This window comes from Sitophilus oryzae, unplaced genomic scaffold (assembly GCF_002938485.1).
Source record: "Sitophilus oryzae breed Bouriz unplaced genomic scaffold, Soryzae_2.0 scaffold_227_pilon_pilon, whole genome shotgun sequence".
NCBI lineage: Eukaryota > Metazoa > Arthropoda > Insecta > Coleoptera > Curculionidae > Sitophilus > Sitophilus oryzae.
In genome coordinates, this window is record NW_022146782.1 from 1,470,913 (window position 1) to 1,493,256 (window position 22,344).

Genomic DNA, 22,344 nt, shown 5'->3' on the forward strand with positions numbered 1-22,344 from the left:
ACTTCTACACCCTAGAATCAACCTGAATGCCAAAATTGAGCTTCTTACGTTGAGTGGTTTGAGCAGGATCGTGATTAATCAGTATGTCAGTCACTTAAGGATTTTATATATTAGTATAGATTAGGCTAGGGTTACCAGAAGAAAACTTGTCAATCCAGAGCAAGCCTTTCCAAATATACAGACAAAATCCGGACGTCATATTTTTTTTGCGATATAAGAACAAAAATAGTATGTTGTTTTAATAAGAGTAAAAATGATACTTTCTGTACCGAGACTGTACGACATACAGGCGAGAATATGCTATTTTTTTCAAACGTTCCAAATAATATTAAAAGATTTAAATATTTAAAAAAAATATATCGAGCCGTTTACTCCATGTAATTCAAACTTTATGGTGTACTAATATTTGCATTTTTCTCTTTTCTTACAATAAAAATGCCTTTTCGCAAATAGCTCCTTAAAAATTGCGAATAAATTAAAAATAATTCGCCCAGAAACCATTTTAAAATACATGAATACTAATCTGGGCATATTTACTCATTCTTATTTAAATAACACTTTTTTTCACACTAATTTTATTTCGTTTGTTAAGGAAATATGGCTAATTTAGCAGGATTAAGTGTTGTAAGTCTTCATTAAGTCCGAAAAAAATGTACATTTGAATACGAGATTTGTAGCAAAAAAAAAGGTTAGAGATTATTATAAATAATTAATAGTAATGAGCTGATGTAATTCGTACGAGTTAAATGAACTTTCGATGCGGACGCCGCGACCGCCAGATTTGGTGTCAGGTGTTTTTCAAGGTGCATAAGTTTGAATAATGTTTCTGTTTTGTTACCTCAGATAGGCAACCATTATAAGTATTAGTAAAGTTAAATTCACTGTAGGTTTTAACTACTTCTTTCATATACTGTTTTTAACCATAATTTCAGCAAATATGAAATAGCATGGCAACACCGCATAGCGCTTCAAATACAAATAGTGTTCTCTATGAAAGCGACACTTTTTTTTGGGACAGCTAGGCTAGAACCGGAGCAACTATGCTCCCATCCTATCAAGGACCTGCATAAGTTACTGCAGGACACAGGGACAGGAGAATGGGTGCAGATAGAGAAAGGGGACAAGCACAATAGGCCTCACAGGTCGCAGTGTTTCCGGCAGAGGACGGCCCCTTGTTATTGAAAAAAAAATTCTGCACAAGAAAATAAATGATGTATTTAAAGAAAAACTGACAAATTTAATGTAACTTTTTTGGGAGCCCTGTATACAACAGAAGATTTTTAGGATGTGCACATTTATAAACCATGCAACATTTATATAAAACTTTTTTCGTATCGTATTTAGATAGACCTAACATAACAGAAATAGACTTATAAACAACAGAAATGTACCAAATAACAACACAGAACTAAACGTAAGAGAATTAATAAGATATCATAATATATTACTTCTACACAAAATCAAAAATAAGTTCATATAAACAAACATTACTTTGAAAACTAACAAACAATTAAACACTTACAAAACTAGAAGAAAAAACACAAAATCTAACAACAGAAACTACCACAAAATACAATATGTTACCAAAAGTAACAGCGCAATTAAATTATAAGAAGAAAAAAAGTTTCAGTGAACTGTTATTCATAAATTCGAAAATTGCACCTACTTTTTGTACATTATAATCACCAGAATCTTCCACTATGTGTCTGAGTCATTTTGACTTATTTTTTCTGTCTCTCCGGAACACTAAAACTGTCCACGAAGAAACACCGGCCAAAAGAGACTTGGCAAATTAAATCTGACGAAAAAAAGAACAGGAAAAATAAGACCAGCTAAGAGAAGAGACAAACAGCATCCTTTACTTACTGTACCTTTTGGTTCTTTTCGTTCTCTTATTAGAATTACACGAAAATCTTATCGATACCGAGACCTTAATTGAATTAAAAGAAATATTCCCTCAGAAGCACTGGTAGCAGTACCAGTTTTTGTAATAAGATGCGCGAGGGTACACGCAAGAAGTAGGTACCTACATAGCGTCGATGGGATGTAAATCTTTAAGTGTCCTCGATAAATCAATTTATTAAAGTAGTATCATTTGCAGGATTAGTGTCCAGTCTACTTATTTAATACGTCAGTATTAAACGGTTTAAACAGTCTATTTTCTGCTACTATAAAGGGGAACTATTATTATAAAAAACATATGCTTCTTTTATTCAGATCAACCACTCTTTAAAATAGTTGCACTTATTTAGTAAACACCCAATATATTTTTGAAAACAGGCACTTAGATGTAACATAACTGAATTATTATCTTTGACACTCTAATATATACTCTCTCTCTATATATTTATTCCTACAAGAGGATTGTAGTAGTTAGGTGATGTGTGAGGTCTGTCTCCATAATTCCTTGTCTTGTGCTTCATGTACAACCGTGTGCAGTGGCTTGTGGGTGATCTTTGATAGCTGATCTATCCATCGGGAGGGCGAGCGGCCTCTTGGTCTTCTTTCCGGAATCTTGCCCTGTATAATGAGTTTTTCCATACAGTCAGTATCTCTCTTTATAACGTGACCGGAATATTTAAGTATACGTGACTGTATAGAAGTTGAGAGGCGTTCTGTGCTGTTCAGTTCTTGGATTATGGATTCATTGGTTCGCTGGGCAGTCCAGGGAATTCTGAGCATTCGTCGCCAACAGTACATCTCAGTTGCGTCAATTTTTTTCATTTCTGACTGTCTCATCGTCCAGGATTAGGAGCCATACATTAATATAGGGAATATTAGGCAGTGAACAAGCCTTTTTTTAAACGTTTAGATATGTTTTTATGTCGCCATATCTTTGAGAGTTTTCGCACTGCCACTCTTGTCATTTCACATCTTCTTCTTATTTCCCCTTCTAACGATTCCGTGTTGTTTATAAGTGACCCAAGATATATATATTGACTTACAACCTCAAAACGACCAATGTTCACTACATCATGTTTGTTGTTGTTTTGCCTGTCGATAATCATAATTTTTGTTTTAGAGGGATTAATTTCAAGTCCAAGCTTCTCGCTTTCGTCTTCAACCAATGTTAGAAGCTGCAGTAACTCTTCCTCGTTTCCCGCTAAAAGTATTGTATCGTCTGCAAATCTGAGGTTGGTAATTTTGTGACCGTTAATTGTTGTCCCCCCTTGCCAATGTTCCAGTGCCCTTCTCATGATATATTCAGTATATATATATTGAATAATTGGGGAGACCCTATGCACCCCTGCCTAACACCACAGGTAGGCTGGAAGTCTTCTGAAGTAACGCCATTGATGGTAATTCTACTTTTGGTTAAGATATAGAGATTCTGGATCAATGAAATCAAATGAGGAGGCACGCCCATTTCTTTAAGAACCATCCATAGTTTTGACCATTTGACTTTGTCAAAAGCTTTTCGATAGTCTATGAAAAAAATATAGAGCGGATTGTTAAATTCTCGGGCCTTTTCGATAATCTGACGGACATTCAAAATTTGTTCACGTGTTCCTCGACCTCTTGTAAATCCTGCTTGCTCTGGAGGGATTTGGTCCTCAACGATCTTTCAACAATCTTTTCCTTCTTTTTTATACATTTCCCTCACTATTTCTTTCTTGTTTATATTTATTATATACAGGGTGAGTCTTAAGTTTAACGTTAAGTGAGACTTTTAGGTTTCCCTGTATATTTTTCGAATTTTTTTTAGAACTGCCTGTTCACCGCAAATTTTCCCACGGTATAATTTCTTAATCTCAGATATTACCATAGTTACGGCTTTACTCTATGGTTACGGCAATAAAAGGGATGCAAATGCAGAAAAAGTCCGGTGGCTCTCAAAATTTTTTCAAAAAAAAATCAAATTTTTTTTAATTTTCAAATTTAAATAACTCGGTTATTTTGGACTTATCTGAAAAATGGCAAAGAGAAAATATGTTTCTTTTATCGAGATCTACCAGCCCTGAAAATATTTGCACTTATTTAAGACTCACCCTGTATAATATAATATACTTTTAAACAGTTCGGATGACTTAGCTAAAGCAGGCCACAATCACTAGGGAGCACGTTGGGCACATATTGGTGAACAGAGTTATCGTCAACAAGTTTCCTATATAGTATGTGTGATGGTTTGCCAGATAAGTTGCAGACTCTCTGGGCGAGATTTTAATTCAGTTAACTTCGGTTTCAACACGATTTGCAACATTTTTTATTTTTGTTCGGGTGGCTCGCAATGCTTTTCAGTAATAAAACTGTTTTTGCAAAGAGTTCATTGATTTATATAAATATTCTCAGTGTTTAGGAAACCTATACTCTTCTTTTCCTTTTCTTCTATTCTAGGACTATTGCCAAACCTACGGCGACTGCAAAAAAATAAAATATATTTCAAGCTTGAAATATTAAAACAAAAATATTTCTCTCCGCCACTGTTTTTATGGTTTTCCTACAATCAGCCCCCGTTGTTTCACTCCTTGATAAGTGTCGACTAAAACAATGCACCCCTTCGGTTAATGGTTACATTTAGGCTAGGGCAAAATAAAACATTTTTTTATGTTATGGCTGGAAAAGATCCCTGATTAATGGAAAATCGTCTGTTATGAATATTACAAAAAAAATATTTCAACATTTCTACATTTTTTCTACATGCAATATTGTTTATTATAGAAAAACTTTTGTTACTAATTCTATTCTTAAGTTAAATATTTAGTCAGTTATTTCTGTCAAATTTGTAAAAGAAAGTAACCAAATATGAAATGGTTAATGATGTTATCAGTCATACAGTTACACATAACAAAAAACTCAAAATTTAAGTGATGATGCAGTCAACAATCACCACACAGGTTAATAAAATTCCTTTTTCAATTTGTCAAGCTTTCGAGAATTTTATTCCCATCATCAGGACAGTTTGAATGAGTCAATTAGCAAAGCAACATCCTCTGCACAATAAGGTCTTAAAAACTAACATCATATGACATTGGAAACACAATGGAATATTCTTTATAAAATATTAAAATACATATACATCTAACGACGTTCTTTTTTAAAGAAATTACGTAATTAATTCATTAGTTTTAGTAATTTTTTTTAATAATAAAATTTTCTTAAAAACAAATTGAACATACCTAACCTAACCTAACCTAAATATGGGATAGGTACCCAAATATGAACCAATATAAAACAAACAATTCAAAGTAATCAAAACGTATATCAGACCTATAAAACAATCAAACAAACATGTAATCAATGCATCATAATATATGTACAATGTTATTTGCAATCACGTATCATGAAATACTTTCTTTGAGTACTTTTCTCATAGCATTGAAAGAAAACACCACAAAACACATACACAAGAAGAAGTGTGAGCCATAAAATAATTAACTAGAAAGAAGTGTCAACTCTGTGTTAAATCGTGGAAACACGATACGCCACCGAAAGCCTTCGTTGTCGTCTGGAGAACTAATTTTCAATTGACAGGTTGATATGATGGCTTCATTTTTATTTCCGTTTCCGGTTATTCAATGGCGGGCACCTCTTTCAGTTTAAATGTATTTTGTACTCTTTCTTATCATAAATAAAACAAAATAAAAATTTATTCAAACATATTTATTTGAAATGTGAGACAACGTGACTAAGTAAATATAAAAAAATAAAGAATTGAATGATTTCTATATCAATTACTTAATTATATGCAGTTTTGCTTTTTTACTAGTAGGTTTCTGCCATTAAAAGTGACATACCTATCTAAAACAAAAATTAAAAATTAACCAAATTTCAAAATTTTTAAATTAACGACTTAATAAACACGATTTTTGGTGTTAATATGATGTTAGTGACACTAAAAAATCATAAATTTAACCTTAAATAGGACCATGACTTAGTAGGAATAAGTTTGACCAGCATAGCCATCAATAGATAACAATTGGCTCAATTACAAAGATGTGAGGCAGGCTACACCATAGTTGTAAATGGTTGAATCAGAATTGGAATGGTTTTCTCTCAGAAAGAGGCATCAGATTTGGGGATTCACATTTGAACATGTACATACATATACCGGGTGTTGCATCGTCGAGCGGGACATAGGAAATCCCATGTAAATTTTAATGGTGTCAATTATTGGCTTCCCTAATTATTTTAGAAAATAATTCTATTTAGGTTTATTGAAGAGCACTAAAACCCACATTCAAAAGAATAACTTTAGATATTTTTGATTAGCCCGTTTACGAGTTATCGCCGATTTCTTTTTAAATATTTATCCTTTCTTATGGCCCTGTATTTACTTATGAGCACCAGTCAAGGTAAAAGATAACTGTCAAATGAAGTTGTCATTTCTGAAATTTATCTATTTAGTGCTTTATTATTATTATTAAAAACTCATACGTACATCGAAAATATTAGCCATGAATTACACTACCGAAGAAAAAGTATTGATGATTAAATGGTATTATCAAGGAAATAGTTATCAAAAGGTGTCGGACGTGTTTGCTTCTCTGTATCCGAATAGACCGATACCTAGAAAATCTACAATCGCAAGGAATATCCAGAGATTTGAGACCAAAGGTACCCTAATAAATAACTGCAGATGTGGAGCAAGGCAGGAACAGAGAGAAGATGCAAGAAATGATACCGACTTGGAAGTTTTATTGTGCGTGGAAGAGAACGATGGAAAAATCAGCACAAGGAAACTTGAGGATGAAATAGGAATAGATCACACTACAGCGATTCGAATTTTGAAACGACATTAATACTATTCCTTCAAATATGAAAAGCACCAAGAGCTACGAGATGGGGACGAAATACGGCGACAGGCGTTTTGTTTTGATATGATGGAAAAAGTAAACATGGATAGGAAAGTTTTAAAAAACATATGTTTCACTGACGAATGCACGTTTACCTTAAATAATGAACCCAATGTTCAAAATTATCGATATTGGAACAAAGAAAACCAACACAGGTTTGTCGAAACAAGGACGCAATATCCACAGAAAGTAAATGTTTGGGCAGGGATATTCGGACACAATATTATTGGGCCATTATTTCTTACGCAAAATTTAAATGCAGAATATTATTTGGAACTACTCGAAAATCATATTTTACCTGCTTTACATGATGCCGCTAGGGAAAATCAGTAAGTTTGGTACCAAATGGATGGCTGCCCGGCACATAGTAGCCTGGCAGTTCGGGAATATTTAGACAATAGTTTTAACGCAAACTTTATTGACCTAAATCATACGTTATTGGTCTAAATCATACAGTAAATTGGCCAGCAAGGTCTCCTGATATTTCGCCAAATGATTTCTTTCTCTGGGGCCATTTAAAAAACAGGATATACAAGGATAAAAAATACCCAAATCTAGACGAGTTAAAAAATGGTATTTCTGCCGAATGCAATAGAATTTCAGTTTACCAACTAGCGAATGTAAGAAGAGAATTTTATGATCGCCTGGATTATTGTCTAGCAGTCGATGTAGGAATATTTGAACATCTTCTTAAATCCTAAAGTTCTAACAATTTAATAGTACCTAAATTAATAAGTTATTGAATATTGTAATAATACTATAATTAATCTTGAAATTGATTACTTTATTTTACTTTAATTCATATTAATTTGTATTTATAAATACATCTTTAAGATTTCCGATGTAGGAATGAGGTTGCAATAATAATAAAGCACTAAATAGGTAAATTTCTGAAATGACAACTTCATTTGACAGTTATCTTTTACCTTGACTGGTGCTCATAAGTAAATACAGGGTCATAAGAAAGGAGAAATGTTTAAAAAGAAATCGGCGATAACTCGTAAACGGGCTAATCAAAAATATCTAAAGTTATTCTTTTGAATGTGGGTTTTAGCGCTCTTCAATAAACCTAAATAGAATTATTCTCTAAAATAATTAGGGAAGCCAATAATTGACCTCATTAAAATTTACATGGGATTTCCTATGTCCCGTCCGACGATGCAACACCCGGTATACATACTGCCATTACTCGCTGACGAGTATCTGACGTAAGGCGTTTTCTTTCATGAGCTTTTTTGTGGCTGAAACTCATTGCTTTGTTGTCTCTTTACTTCTTTACTTTTTGGTTGTCGCTGTTAACTAAGTTTACAATCCTTCTCCATTCCGTTCCATTGTGAGCAGCTTCTTCCCACTCATTCTGCTTGTTAATCCCCTTTAAGTTTTCGTGGAAAATAACCTTCTACCTTTTGAGTTGTCCACCCGGCATCCTCTTACCGTAAAGCAGAGATTTTGGTATGCGGTTTTCTTGCATTCTGCATACATGAGCAGCCCACCTTAAGCGGGACTTTGTAATCGTGACTTCAATACTCTCGCAGTAAGCTTTTTCAAGGACAGATACGTTTGAGACATGATGGAACCATTTGATTCTTAAGAGTTGTCTAAGATGTCTCTGTTGCAACTTGTTTAATGCGTTCATGTGTCGGGGCGGTATGGCACCCAGGTTTCGCTTCCATATAACATAATGAGAATTATTATTGCTCGGTAAACGGCGAGTTTGGTTTTTGTGCTCAAGTCATGATTGTAGAAAACCCTATTTGAACATGTGCGCTTGCACTGAGAAACTGCATCTGGTTTTAACTGATACTTCTGTGAAATGTGGCAACATTGTTGCTCCATAAACTGGATGTCAAATAATGCCACTAATAATCGTATTTTTGTATCTTAAGTATAATTTACGCAATTGAGTTAAAATTTGGCACTCTTTGCAACAAGTAAGTTGAAAATGTCACGCGAAGAATTCCCGATTAAAAAGGAAAGTTTATGTGATTTATAATTATTAACATGACGACGATTTACAATAATCGAAGTTATAAATTAAACATATTGAAGTAGGATGAAATTAAAGTGGTCCTTTTTGCATCACCGAAAGGAAAAATTAATCTTCTTATTCTTATTTATGTCCGACTTATGTAAGTCTAGGTAGCCGGGTCATAATTCAAAAAGGTATTTACTGCAGCCGGTTGGACGCTGAATCTCGCAATAAAACAATTTACGTGAAAAATTAACAAAGTATATCAGTTGCGTCATGAAAAATTGAAATGCACAGTGTCCCGGATTGCGCGAACAGGAATTTTCCAATATATTTTATATCGTTAAAATTCTGAAGATTTTATGTAATGCCCATTTATGTCAATTTCGGCGAATATCATTGATATTTAAACAATTAAAATGTTGGTTTGTCGTAAATTGCAACATCAACATGTTTAAGTAGTATAGGCTTGGTGCATTTCAGTTGATTTCAACAAATTCCGACCGCAGCGCACTCTACGGCAGATATCAGAAATTATCAATATATAGTTCACGCCGCTGCATTATGGTTTCTAGAAGCTATTTTTTTGGCCAAAATACATATTTTAGACACACGACTGTATATGGACTTTTTTTGTAAGTGAAATGCAAGCAGATATACAAATGAAGAAGACCACATGCATATATTTTTGTTTAGTTTTCATTTTTATTCCTTATCAGCATTTATATTTAGACTTTCTAGTGAAGTATTTGTGCCTACTTAGTTGTTGTTTATTTTCGTGAATATTAAGTTATATATTTCAGTGGGATTTAAAAACGGATTACTGTTATTTTTACACTTTATGATATGTATTTTTAAGAAATCTCTAACAATTGCACATAAGAATCAGCGTCCATTATTTTTTTATTAATTAAAAATAATGAGTTTAAGACAGAACATAAATAACAAGTTAAAAGTTTAGTTTGACTTATAAAAAATTCTCCATCTTTCTCCATGCTAGGTGTTATTGTAAAATTTGAAACAATCCTTTTTGAACATATCAAAGAAAAAATTGGCTGCTACTAACTGCAACTTTTTTTAAAAGAATTTTTTTTAGCTATTTGTCGATTGAAAAAAAAATAGACCTTTTGGAAAAATGGCTAAAAGGGGCCGATAAAGTTGAGAAAAACGGGTATGTTTCAAGTTTTGTAAGACAGAAATTTCAGAATAAAGAACAAGAACTATCAGGCACAATGGAAAAAAGATAAATCGCCTTTGTATAAATCTTGAAAGAAGATGACAGACGGCTTCGCGGCTTAGAGATTTATTTTTAGAACAACATGAAGACTGGTTAAAGGAGGATTTTATCCTTGAGTTAAATGAACTCCTTCCATCCACATCATCTACCGACCGCCCACGATTACCTTTTTCGGAGCAATCTTCCAGAACCCAGAGAAGAACGGCCTCAAAAGTTTCCGAGGAACATAAGCAGGATTGGGCTTTACTTGTGCAGGCTGCAAAATACTTTACTTGTACAGCCCGGCTGCTTTGTAAATTTAGTTATCCTGCCGATGTACTTAACCTACTTTGTGTACCTGACTTTATCGAAAAGTTAAATGAAGAACAATTTGAAGAAAAGCATGGAAAAGAAGAGGAATACGAGGAGGAAGAAGAAATGCAAAAAGAAAAAGAGCAAGAAGCATTTGAGTACAGAATGTAAGTCAAGAATATACAAAACCTGCATACAACCAGTGATGACATATGGTGCGGAAACCAGAGCTGAAACATCAGTAACAAAGAGAATCCTACGAACTACTGAAATGAAGACCTTAAGAATGATAACTGGATACACATTGAGGGACAGACAGAGAAATGTAGACACGCCTAAGAGAAAAGTGCCAAACAAACGACGTTGTCAGATGGATAAGGCAGAGAAGAAGAGAATGGAACCAGCATGTCAATAGAATGGGCCCCGACAGAATGGCCATAATAATTCGCAACAACGTACCCCATGGCAGAAGACCTACTGGACGACCACCTAAACGTTGGCAAGACAGTTGGCAGTCAACCTCGCAAGAGTTGCTTAGACGAGGAGGAAACCGGAACTAAACAGGCGATACGCCTTCTAAAAGAAGAAGAAGAAGAAGAACAAAAAAATGTTTAACGTTAAGTTTATCTATTTCCGTCGTCGGAAGCAAAAAAATACAAATAAAGAAAAAAACTATTTAAAATATTTAAATTCAACTATTCGAAAACAGATACGTCCACAAAAAACCGTTGACGTTCTGTTAAAATGACATTATATATCAAGTTAAATTTCAAAATTAACAATTACTACCTGATAACAATTACTTAATAAGGTAAAACCAAAAAGCCCCAAACTTTCTGTATGATTATTTTTAATTTTTACGTATGTTATGTTTATTTAAGTTCTTTAAAATCAAAGAAGCGATTACCATACATTACTAACATCTACAGATGCATGAGCAATACATTTATTATTATTAGATTGTATTAAAAAAGCTTTTTCATTTTTCTTTTAGAGGATATCACTTCTTTCATTATAATTTTGGCGTTATTAAAATTTATTCTGTGCCCTGTGTCCCATGAATGCTGCCAAATCTTAGATGCATATCTTAATAATTATGTACCTTACGGTATTTATAATATTAAATAATGTTTGTTTCCTAAAATATTTTGATTAAAAAAAAATATGTAAAAGTGGGCAACGCTGTGTCAGTCAAGCTTAATCACGTGACTAAAAGTTTATTTGATATTAACTATAGTTATAAGTGTTTTTTTTATTATTTTATGAACAACGCAGCATAAGAGAATATATCCTCTTCTGACCGATTTTGATTGTTTTATATTTCCTCTTGATCTCTTTCTCGGTGATGTTGTTCTTGAATGACGCGATTACAAATCACTGTTAACGGTACCACTGCGGATTGCATCCGATATATCGACAATGACCCACGTCAAGGACCACTCATTGATTTCGGACGACTCATTATCGACGGGGGATTCCGAGATGAGAACCAGTCCCCCAGTGTGTATGCACAATAACAGTAATTTTGACCACTGACCCGGTCACAGGGATGGTACCGGTTGAATTGCCTCCATCATCGGGTGGGTTCGGAATTCGCGTTAAAATGTCTCAAGATTGGGCACCAGAAATTGAGGTACCCGGTTTGTGTCAGTGGGTTAATTTGAATCAGTACTGAACCAAAACTTTGTGATGTCAATAGTTACAAGTTTTCAAAAGTTGGGACTGTATTCCGTTATTTACAGGCTCCTGAAAGATATCCGTCATTATTATCACCTCTTTTTTTATGCAAAAAGTCTTAGTAAACTTGTCAGGAGAGAACAAAATAAAAAATCACCTGTCTTAAAATTGGTATTTTTGTAGGATGACTTGAAACCGTGATAGATATAGTTACAGCACTTCTTTTGATGATCGAAAAAAAAAACAGCGTCCAATTGGCTTGGAAATGACCATCCATTACATTCCTCATGTAATTTTACATATGAAATAACAACGACGGATCTTCTCCCCCCGGTCGACGATAAAATACCATTTTATCGTCTTGTATAAAAAATAACTATTAAATTAAAATCCTTGACAAAGAAATTTTATAGTCTAATACTGGCCTAAAGATTTTGTACGTATTTTTATCTTAAAAATAAGTATATTAACTTGTATTCTTTTAAATAAATGGTGTTCTCTGATTTCATAATTAAAATAATAAAGATGACCACAGGCAACATCTTGATTAGGTAACCGACGACGTCTCGTAACCCGATCATCACCAGAAAAACGAAAACCAAAAATAAAAAGACCCAAATTCTCAGAGTTTACCTGCATTATCGTTAACCCACATCAACATATGAAATAAAAAAACCGCACGGTGTATTTTGGTTCTGCGAAAAAGTTCGTTTGCCTCTTCTCCATTGCTCTCCATTTATTTCCTGCGAATGATTGATTAGGTTTTTTTGTGTTTGGAGAGTTGGCAAGCCTTAAATGCGAGTCATTTTCGTGTCTTTTGTATGATAATTATTTTAAGTTAACAGATTATGAGTAATAAAAGGGATATATTATGTTTGCTTAAATATAACAATTAATCAGCAAGATTGTATCAAGATAAATATCGGGTGGTCGAATAAAAACGACGTCACGGTAGGCGTAAAAATATCATCTTAATATGAGCTGAACTGGCTCTTACTGTAAAAATAATATGGATCAGAAAATTGATTAACTACAGATCTACTTATGGTACATCTAATAATTTGATATCAAAGATATAATTAAAATAACCTAGAGATTACATAATAACTAACACTAATCCAATTAGAATTGATTTTTTTTGGAAAATGTTGCACTCACACATGATTTTGTATTTCGGATCTATGTGTTCCATAATAGTCTAAGGGCTGGCTACATAAAAAACCTTATCATCGTTACATGGCTAATTTTTTGTGTTAAGTATCCTTTTGTGTAGCCATTATGAAATAATCATGTCTGCCAGCGCGATCCCGGGGCTTAAAGCCGGAGCGGCCAATCGAAAGGGTGAAATTTTGACACTAAAAATATTATAAGATAATAAGTATAGATAAATCATATAATATACGATTATATTATAAATATATTTTTTTACTATTTCAATAACGATTTTTTGCCTGTCCTTTTGCAAACGGCTTTTTAAATTAATTAACAATAAACATGACATTCCACCAACATCGCATGTATGCGATGATTTTCTTTTGTCAAAATTCTATGCCTTTTTCGCGTTGTCTGTCGGCATTTCAGCCACGAGAAAAATGTCTGTCAACAATTTTACACGTTTCTTAATAATAAATATAAGCTATTTTCCCAATTATAACTCATGTATTATAATATTTTTAGTGTCAAAATTTTACCCTTTCGATTGGCCGCTACCGCTTTAAGCCCCTGGATCGCGCTGGCAGACATGACTATTTCATAATGGCTACACAAAAGGATACTTTACACAAAAAAATAGCCATGTAACGATGATAAGGTTTTTTATGTAGCCAACTCTCGGTCTACAATATAAACACCTGTTACGTTAATAATAGAAAATTTTATATTTTTATTTTATAGTTATTAAATTTGCATATTTCATATTTAAAAAATAATAATACAACATACAATATGATCGAAAATAAACCGCGTCTATGGAATGAAGATCGCTGTCATTTTATAAGTAAAATTATATGGAGAATGTCATTGATCGTCATTACATTTTATTTACCACTATTTTTAAATATCTGCTTGTATTAGAATATTATTATCTTCTGCTTACAGAATAGATTTTCCCGTCTTACTCATCGTTGATGTCTCTCAAGAAAATTAACAACCCATTTGATTTATAGCTATAGATTCTCTCTAATATAGCGTTTTGTAGTACCAATGATCTAAACATAAATATATGTATAATTACATCACAATTACTTCCCCGTTGTTTTCTTATAAAGTATTGAATATTAAATATAATTATCTTTTTTGTTGGATACTATATATTTATATTTTTTTATTATTTTTATTAGTAATTTTTCAAGGATGTTATTGTTTCTTCAGTGTTTATTATTATTTTTCAAGGTGGAATATATATTTTTGTGAGAAAAAATATTTATAAAATTATTAATAAAATAATTTCTTTATTAAAAATGTTAAAATTATTTTTATAGTTATTTTTTTTTTCATTATGATCATTATTATTTTTTAATTGGTAATCTATATTAATTTATGTCTTATTTTTAGAACTTATTTTTGAATAATATTCTTTATTATAAAAAATATAAAAATGATGGAGCAAAAATAAATAAAAAATCAGACTATAGAACAATCTAGAAACGTTTTGTAAAAGTTATTTTTACTATACAGATTTTTCAAGAGCATAGAACCGATTCCAAATTATTATTATTATTTATTGTTCAATATATTTTGATTTTAGGTAGATTTTTAGGGAAAATTTCTTAAAAAAATCAGTATTTTAAAACTTGTGATCACAGACGAACAATGTTAGTAAACAGTTATTTTAGATGAAAATATTAAATATTATTCGAATTTTTAATAACAAAAATACATAGTTAAAAATAAACAAAAAACTTACCTGACAAAATTTTATACAAAAACCGCCTCGTCACCTTGAGAACACCGGAAAAAAATGTTTTTTTTTCGCAAATTCTTCGAAAATCACTTTTTTGGAAACTGTTCACGCGAACCAACCCCTAGCTAGTACCGGTGGTTACTTTTCAGTTTTGCAAGTTCGTGTCGTGTTTGTGACCATTCTGCAGGAGCCCCCCCTGCTTTTATACCGATCCCCACCTCCATGGCGAGGTTTTCGCGAAGGAAGATGGCAAAGAAGATGACCGACGCTTGATCTGTCGCGAAAAATTCGATATTGGTACTTTAGCGTGGTACGGTACCGCTCCGATGTTCTAGTTACTTATTTTTAGTCAGTCGCGTACCTGGTGCTTATTTGGTACGGTATTGTTTATTGTCGTTTTTTATTTCGGTGACTTTATGTCGTATTGAACAAGCTGTTTTTATTCATAATAAATTATATTCATAAATGAATAATTTATCCTTTATTAATTTTGTTGTATTTCGGTACTTGGAAAACATGAGAATTTTGTTTATGTGCAAACCTAAAGTACGTACTACGATGCATTTCAGGAAAATATTTTAACTTCTATAGGGTGGCTCAAAGAAGTGTTAGTGGATCGGGATGATTTTTTTTAAACAGAACACCTTGTATATTATTTCTTCGATAGATGGAGAATAAAAAAAATGAACATTTTTTGTATTTAGAGTATTTCAAAAATTTTAACGGTTTCGTAGATATTCGCGGTTTTATATTTCATATATGACATTTTCTACAGTAAATTTTTATTAAAGCCACCCAATAATTTTTCTTTCGTATTTTACCATTGAAAGCGCCATATGAAATAATACTGCGTGTATCATTGTGTATCAATATTCATTTTTTCACTCTCCACCTAATAAAAAAATAATATAGATGGTGTTCCATTTAAAAAAAAAAGTTTGCCGTAGAATATTGAACATCCAGTATGATTTACGATTACCATATTTATAACAAAGTAATAACAGACCATATAAAGTAAATACCTAATAGAGTTTTGATTTCAGAACAGTTCTTCCATTTTTAATAATTTTTTTAAGAAGGACTGAAAAATATATATTTTTGATTTATTTTTTAGTATCTATGAAACTATCGAAATATATATATGTACTCATATCTTAGGATTATGTAAAGTGATCTAAAAGGAAGCCAAAAATGCAATAATATACAGGGTGTTTCATATAAAAAATCATCCAGATCGACTCACACTTTTTTGAGCCACAAGTTGTCTAATAGCTGTTTGTCAATACATGATTTTCAATACAGGTAATCATACTCTCGAAAGGTTTAATCGTATCTGAGCAACAGAAGTCAACTTGTGAGGGTGGATACCACGTTGTCTTCTAGCAAGCCAATAGAATGTGGAGTACCACAAGGCTCAGTGCTAGGCCCCATTTTGTTTCTTCTTTTTATTAACGACATTGCTAACATAAACATCAGTGGCAAAATATGTCTTTTGGCCGACGACACTAGCTTCACTTGGAGCAACAAGGACATCACGGCACTTCATAGGATTATATCAAATGACTTAATCACCATTAAATCTTGGTGCGATTCGAACCTCCTGAGTCTCGACATTTCTAAAACTAAAGCTTTGTCGTATAAAAACTCGTTGCAGCCTTTTGTACTTAACAACACCACCATTGACGTCGTAAAATCTGTAAAATTCTTAGGGCTTATTGTAGACAATTCTCTGAAATGGGACATGCATATCGAAACTTTGTCGAAAAAATTGAGCTCTGCCTATTTTGCGTTAAGATCTGTTTCTAAGGAGCTTAACTTGTCAGTGGCTAGAACTGTTTATTATGCACTTTTTGAGTCGCACCTCATGTATGCCCTTCCATTCTGGGGTACGTGTTGTGCGACTCAATTTTTGAGTTTGACCGCATTTTCAAGCTCCAGAAGAGAGCTGTTCGATATTCACTGGGACTAAACAGCAGAACTCATTGCCAGGACTTTTTTAAAAAATTAAAAATATTAACTCTTCCTTCCTTATTTATATTTGAATCCGTTTACCTAATACGTTAGCATGTATCAGCTTCTCAAGAAAGGCCATCTTACACTTATCCACTCAGGAACGCGGAGCAAGATCTTTATTTACCTACCCCACGCTCAGAGTTAGTTAAAAGTTCAATATTATCCAAGTCGAAAAAAATGCATAATCACCTGCCATTTGAAATCAAATCCATAACATCATTTTCTTCATTTCGCAAAGCATTGAACTCTTATTTACTAGACAAGGCTTTCTACGCCGTGAATGAATTATATTTTGATAATCGAATTTGATCTTATAAACACTGGTCTAGTGTTTGCTATTGCTATATTTACCAATAACACCCAAATAAATTTATTTAGAGGTCATTGATATTTTTACTATAAACTAACTAAATATTTTTGAATATTATTTTTATTTTTTTTATTCTTTGACATTGTAAACATTTATATAAATGTTTATTTTAAACAATAAGACTGACAATATTATTTCTATAATGTATTGTATTATATTTTGTTTGTTTGTTTGTGTATCTTGTTTGTTTACTTTGTTTGTTTATTTTACCTTTTTCTACAAATTGTAAAATTTTTTGACAACAAAGGCATTTATTTATTTATTTATTTTACTGTGATCTGTGTAACTATCTGATAATATTTTTAAAATGTGTATTTTAAAAAAGATTAAATTCAAAATCTAAATAGAAGACTTGATATTGAGCATTTTCACCATTGATCACCTTGTATATAGTACCTATACGTCGAAACAACAAATTTAAAAGTCATACACCTTATATAAATTGACTGACATCATACGAAAACATTAGTATTATTACCTTGAATGATTTACGAGTCTGGTAAGGTAATTAATATGTTAAAGGCTCATCGTTAGCAACATCCGGCATAAAAATGCTCTAATTTTTACGAGAAAAAAAAAATACCAATCAACGAGAATCTCAGTATCCTTGAATAAAATATTTAATTGGTAGTCATAGGTATGTAATATACAGTGTGGCCTATAAGTTAAATTTGGTGCTGCTTGTTTCTGCGAAACAAAAAAAGACATTAATACGAAGAAGTAATTTGTATAAAATTATGGGGCATGTGTTCCAAGGTTACTAAAAAACAGATTATAAAAAATATGTAAGAATCTATAATCTACTCTTTTTATTAAAGATAAAACTTGTTTTTAGTATAGGAAAAAAATGTTCTAATTTTATTTTTTCCATAGCAACTATTAAAATTGCCTTATATCTATCAAAAATAGTAGATAAAATAGTACTTTATTCGCAAGGGTAGGTTAAATGATACTTTAACAGCGAGGATAGGTTAAAAACTTTATTTCTCCTCGCACGTTTTTTAATTGCTTCCATTTTTGAAAATTTTTGTATTCCTTTTCATAAGTTATTCGGGATTTAAATGGAAGTAGTTTGGATATGGCGTTTGTCGCCTCAGCCTGAATATCTGTTGGTAATTTACTTATTTCGTTTTGAGCCATTCCTGGCTCCAATTCAATCAGCAATCGACACGAACGAGAATTAAAAAATATTGACTCAAAACTGACAACTAAAGAGACAGCTTTATTTATTTGTCAAATTATATAGAAACCAACGCCAACCCAGCACAATATTTTTTCTCCGCAAACTTCTATCCGCGCTGGCATGCTTCTTATTAAATTATCAATGTTGTCTTTTGGGGTATGATTTCCCATTCTGCTAATGCTGCATCAATAAGCTGTGCAAGATTTCCTGGATTGTTTCGACGAGCTCTAACCCTTCTTTTGAGCTAGTCCAAGTGCTCGATAGGTTTTAGATCTGGTGAACATGCAGGCCGTCCAAAACTATGACACCTTTCAAGACATTCTCTATTCACTCTGCTGGTATGGGGAGGTGCACTATCGTGCATGAAGTTAATATTATCCCCAATTGCAGCTCTCCAATGACTAACGATTGGTTCTAGCATCAAATCAACATATCTCCGATAACTTTAATGAGCAAAACCGTCCCATTTTGAAATTAAATAACTCACCGCTAGGTGTCATCCGGACCAACTGTCACTTTTTGATTATTGGAATATGATTAAAGGACAATGCACACTATTCGTTCCGTTTCCTTTCCGTTATCCTTTCCTTCCGTACATTTTTTTTGGAGGACGGACTGAAGCGTATCGGAAACAGCGTTGTCAAGTTCTTACATTTCTACCAGCTCTGTTAACAATTTTATTGATGTTTATTTATTCTTTCACCTCTTAATTAAATCTGTTACCTTTTTCAAAGGATACAAATTTAAAAGAAAACTTTCATAATGATATAAATTGTATAATAAAAAGAACTGGAAACTGATACGGGACGGAAGCTTACGTATAGCGTCAATACAATAAAAATACGGAACGAATATGGAATGGAAAGGAAAGGTATTGTTACGTTTTTCGTCGGTTCCGTGTGGATAGAAAGTCACAATTTATTTAAACACTATTTATTTAACACTAATTAACAAAAACAATAACGATAAAAGACTTATAGAACTATTTACAAACGATTTATAACTAAGAATTTATTTTGAATTTTAGCGCGTCAACTGCACTCGTATATTTATAACTGCCCTCTGTAGACCACAGCCGCCGGCTTTTATACCGACAGGTAAAGAACTCTAGAATAGTCCATAGATCGTTAGGTGCATAGAGAAGGTTTCGATTGTTCTCGTATGTACTACTCCATTCCAGTAGAACTCGATACTTCTCGAATCTTCGAATGCTCGTCGAGGTACATGCTCGTCCCGAGATGTGCACGGTGAATGAAGGTATTTGCAAAGCTGGTAGATTGCGAAGTCTGGTAGAAATAGCAATCTACAGTTTTCTCCCCCGATCTCAGCTTTGGGTTGTAGCAGCAAACAAGGATCTCGATTCCCGTAAATCTGAACAAGACTTCAATCATGTTCCGGATTGTACGCCAACTCAAACCATCGAGTCCACACGCCAGCTTCGGAATGGCTAATCGGTGTAATGTTGTTGTTTAGCAAGGCTTCTCTGAGTTCAATCAGGGTCTTCCATAGATTGAGATAAGTCGGCTTACTCGGCGACCATTCCTTAGTGACCAGGTAGAAGATGTGTCTTGCTTGACCATGTGCATCGCTCATCTTCCTGGAGCTCTGAGAACCCAAATTCGACGGTTATCTGATCTTAGGCCAATTCTGGTCTCATCCGAAAAAAAAAACATTTTGTCAATTCTCAGTTGTCCAGTTTTGATGTTGAAGGCATCAATTTAGCCGGTCAATTTTCTTTTGCCTAGATAACTGTGAGATCCGTAACTCTCCCCTACTGTAAAACCCTCCAGCACGAAGCCTTCTTCTTATGGTTTCAACTGGAACGTTTACACCTGGTGCTGCCAGAAGTTGTCTTTGCAGCTCTGGATGAGAAACATTGGGATTTATTCTAGCAATTAGGCACACAAGGCGGTCTTGCTGTTCAGTTGAGGCTCTTTGACGACTTTGTCTGGGCCTATCCTTGTGTGTTCCGAATTATATTTTCGATATCACACCCTGTAACGCCTACTACCTCTACTACGTCTCTTTGGAGCATTCCTTGTTTGGTGAGAGCAATAATCCTTCCCCTCTATACATCTGTTAATCCAACATAAGGCATTTTTTTTTATTTTTTTGGATCGAATGAAAATTACTGGAAAATCGTGATTTTACTACTGAACACAAAATAAAAAAGAAAATAAATCGCGGCAGTCGTTTATTCTTTCTTATCATGTGTATTTACAACAAAAAGCCTTATCTTAAAGTTGTATACCAATTTTTATCCTTGCTAGAAATTAAAAAAAAAATTATTGTCAAAAAATTTTACAATTTGTAGACAAAGGTAAAGCCTTGTGTAAAGTAAACAAAAAAGGTACACAAGCAAACAAACAAAAGATAATACAAAACATTATACAAATAATATTGTCAGTCTTATTTTTTAAAATAAACATTTATATAAATGTTTACAATGTCAAAGAATAAAAATAAATAAAAATAATATTCAAAAATATTTAGTTAGTTTATAGTGAATATCAATGACCTCTAAATAAATTTATTTCGGTGTCATTGGTAAATATAGCAATAGCAAACATTAGACCAGTGTTTACAAGATCAAATTCGATTATCAAAATATAATTCATTTACGGCGTAGAAAGCTTTGTCTAGTAAATAACAGTTCAATGCTTTGCGAAAAGAAGAAAATGATGTTATGGATTTAATTTCAAATGGCAGGTGATTGTTCATTTTTTTCGAGTTGTATAATATTGAACTTCTTTTTAACTAACTCTGAGCGTGGGGTAGGTAGATAAAGATCTTGCTCCGCGTTCCTGAGTGGATAAGTGTGAGATGGCCTTTCTTGAGAAGCTGATACATGCTTACGTATTAGGCAAATGGATTCAAATATAAATAAGGAAGGAAGAGTTAATATTTTTAATTTTTTAAAAAAGTCTTGACAATGAGTTCTGCTGTTTAGTCCCAGTGAATATCGAACAGCTCTCTTCTGGAGCTTAAAAATGCGGTCAAATTGAGTCGCACAACACGTACCCCAGAATGGAAGGCATATCTGAGGTGCGACTCAAAAGGTTGAGACTAAGGAGGTTCGAATCGCACCAAGATTTAATGGTGATTAAGTCATTTGATATAATCCTATGAAGTGCCGTGACGTCCTTGTTGCTCCCAGTGAAGCTAGTGTCATATTTCATTTTTCATTCACATAAAAAGACATATTTTACCACTGATGTTTATGTTAGCAATGTCGTTAATAAAAAAAAGAAACAAAATAGGGCCTAGGACTGAGCCTTGAAGTACTCCACATTCCAGTGGCTTGCTAGAAGACAACGTGGCATCCACCCTCACAAGTTGACTTCTGTTGCATGTGCTCAATGTCGTTAATAAAAAGAAGAAACAAAAATACTTTATTTTCAAAGCTATGTTCCTCTTGAAATGTGTTCTTCGTAATAATTTATTGATAAACTCCAATCCAGTAAAAATTATCTCACAAGCGGCCAGTATATTTAAATAACAATAATAAATAAATACTGAAAATTATTAATAATTAAAATTTTTGCATTAATTTGCAATACTTAAAAAAATCCTAATTTTGACAAATTACACAAATCCGGAATTACATCTACGAATATAAAACCTTATTATCGAATGTATTAATATTATTGACGGTATTATTATAAAATCAATTAGGCAAATAAAATGCCCAATGTTCAGCGTCCATAATACTACGGTCCAAAATCAATTCCTGTCAGTCTCAATCAAAATGGAGGCGCCGATCGAGCCAGGTGCCGCGAGATTCAACGGCTTCGGCTGAGTGTTCATTAGTATGAAGGATTAAAATGACGAATTATGAGATAAAAGTAATTTTTATTCATTATGCCACGGTGTGTATGGCGAGGTATTTATCGCTATCGATATGCCAC

General features: G+C 33.0%; 1 protein-coding gene across 15 annotated transcripts in view; it reads right to left on the reverse strand.

The window, feature by feature from the left end:
- Nucleotides 1-15,053, reverse strand: part of LOC115884269 (hornerin-like) — a 68,832-nt gene extending 53,779 nt beyond the window's left edge. For all 15 annotated transcript variants that reach the window (XM_030902792.1, XM_030902797.1, XM_030902788.1 and 12 more), the window contains exon 1: nt 14,874-15,053. The gene's annotated coding sequence lies outside the window, so the exon portion shown is untranslated. The remainder of the gene's footprint in view (nt 1-14,873) is intronic.
- Nucleotides 15,054-22,344: the final 7,291 nt, after the last annotated feature.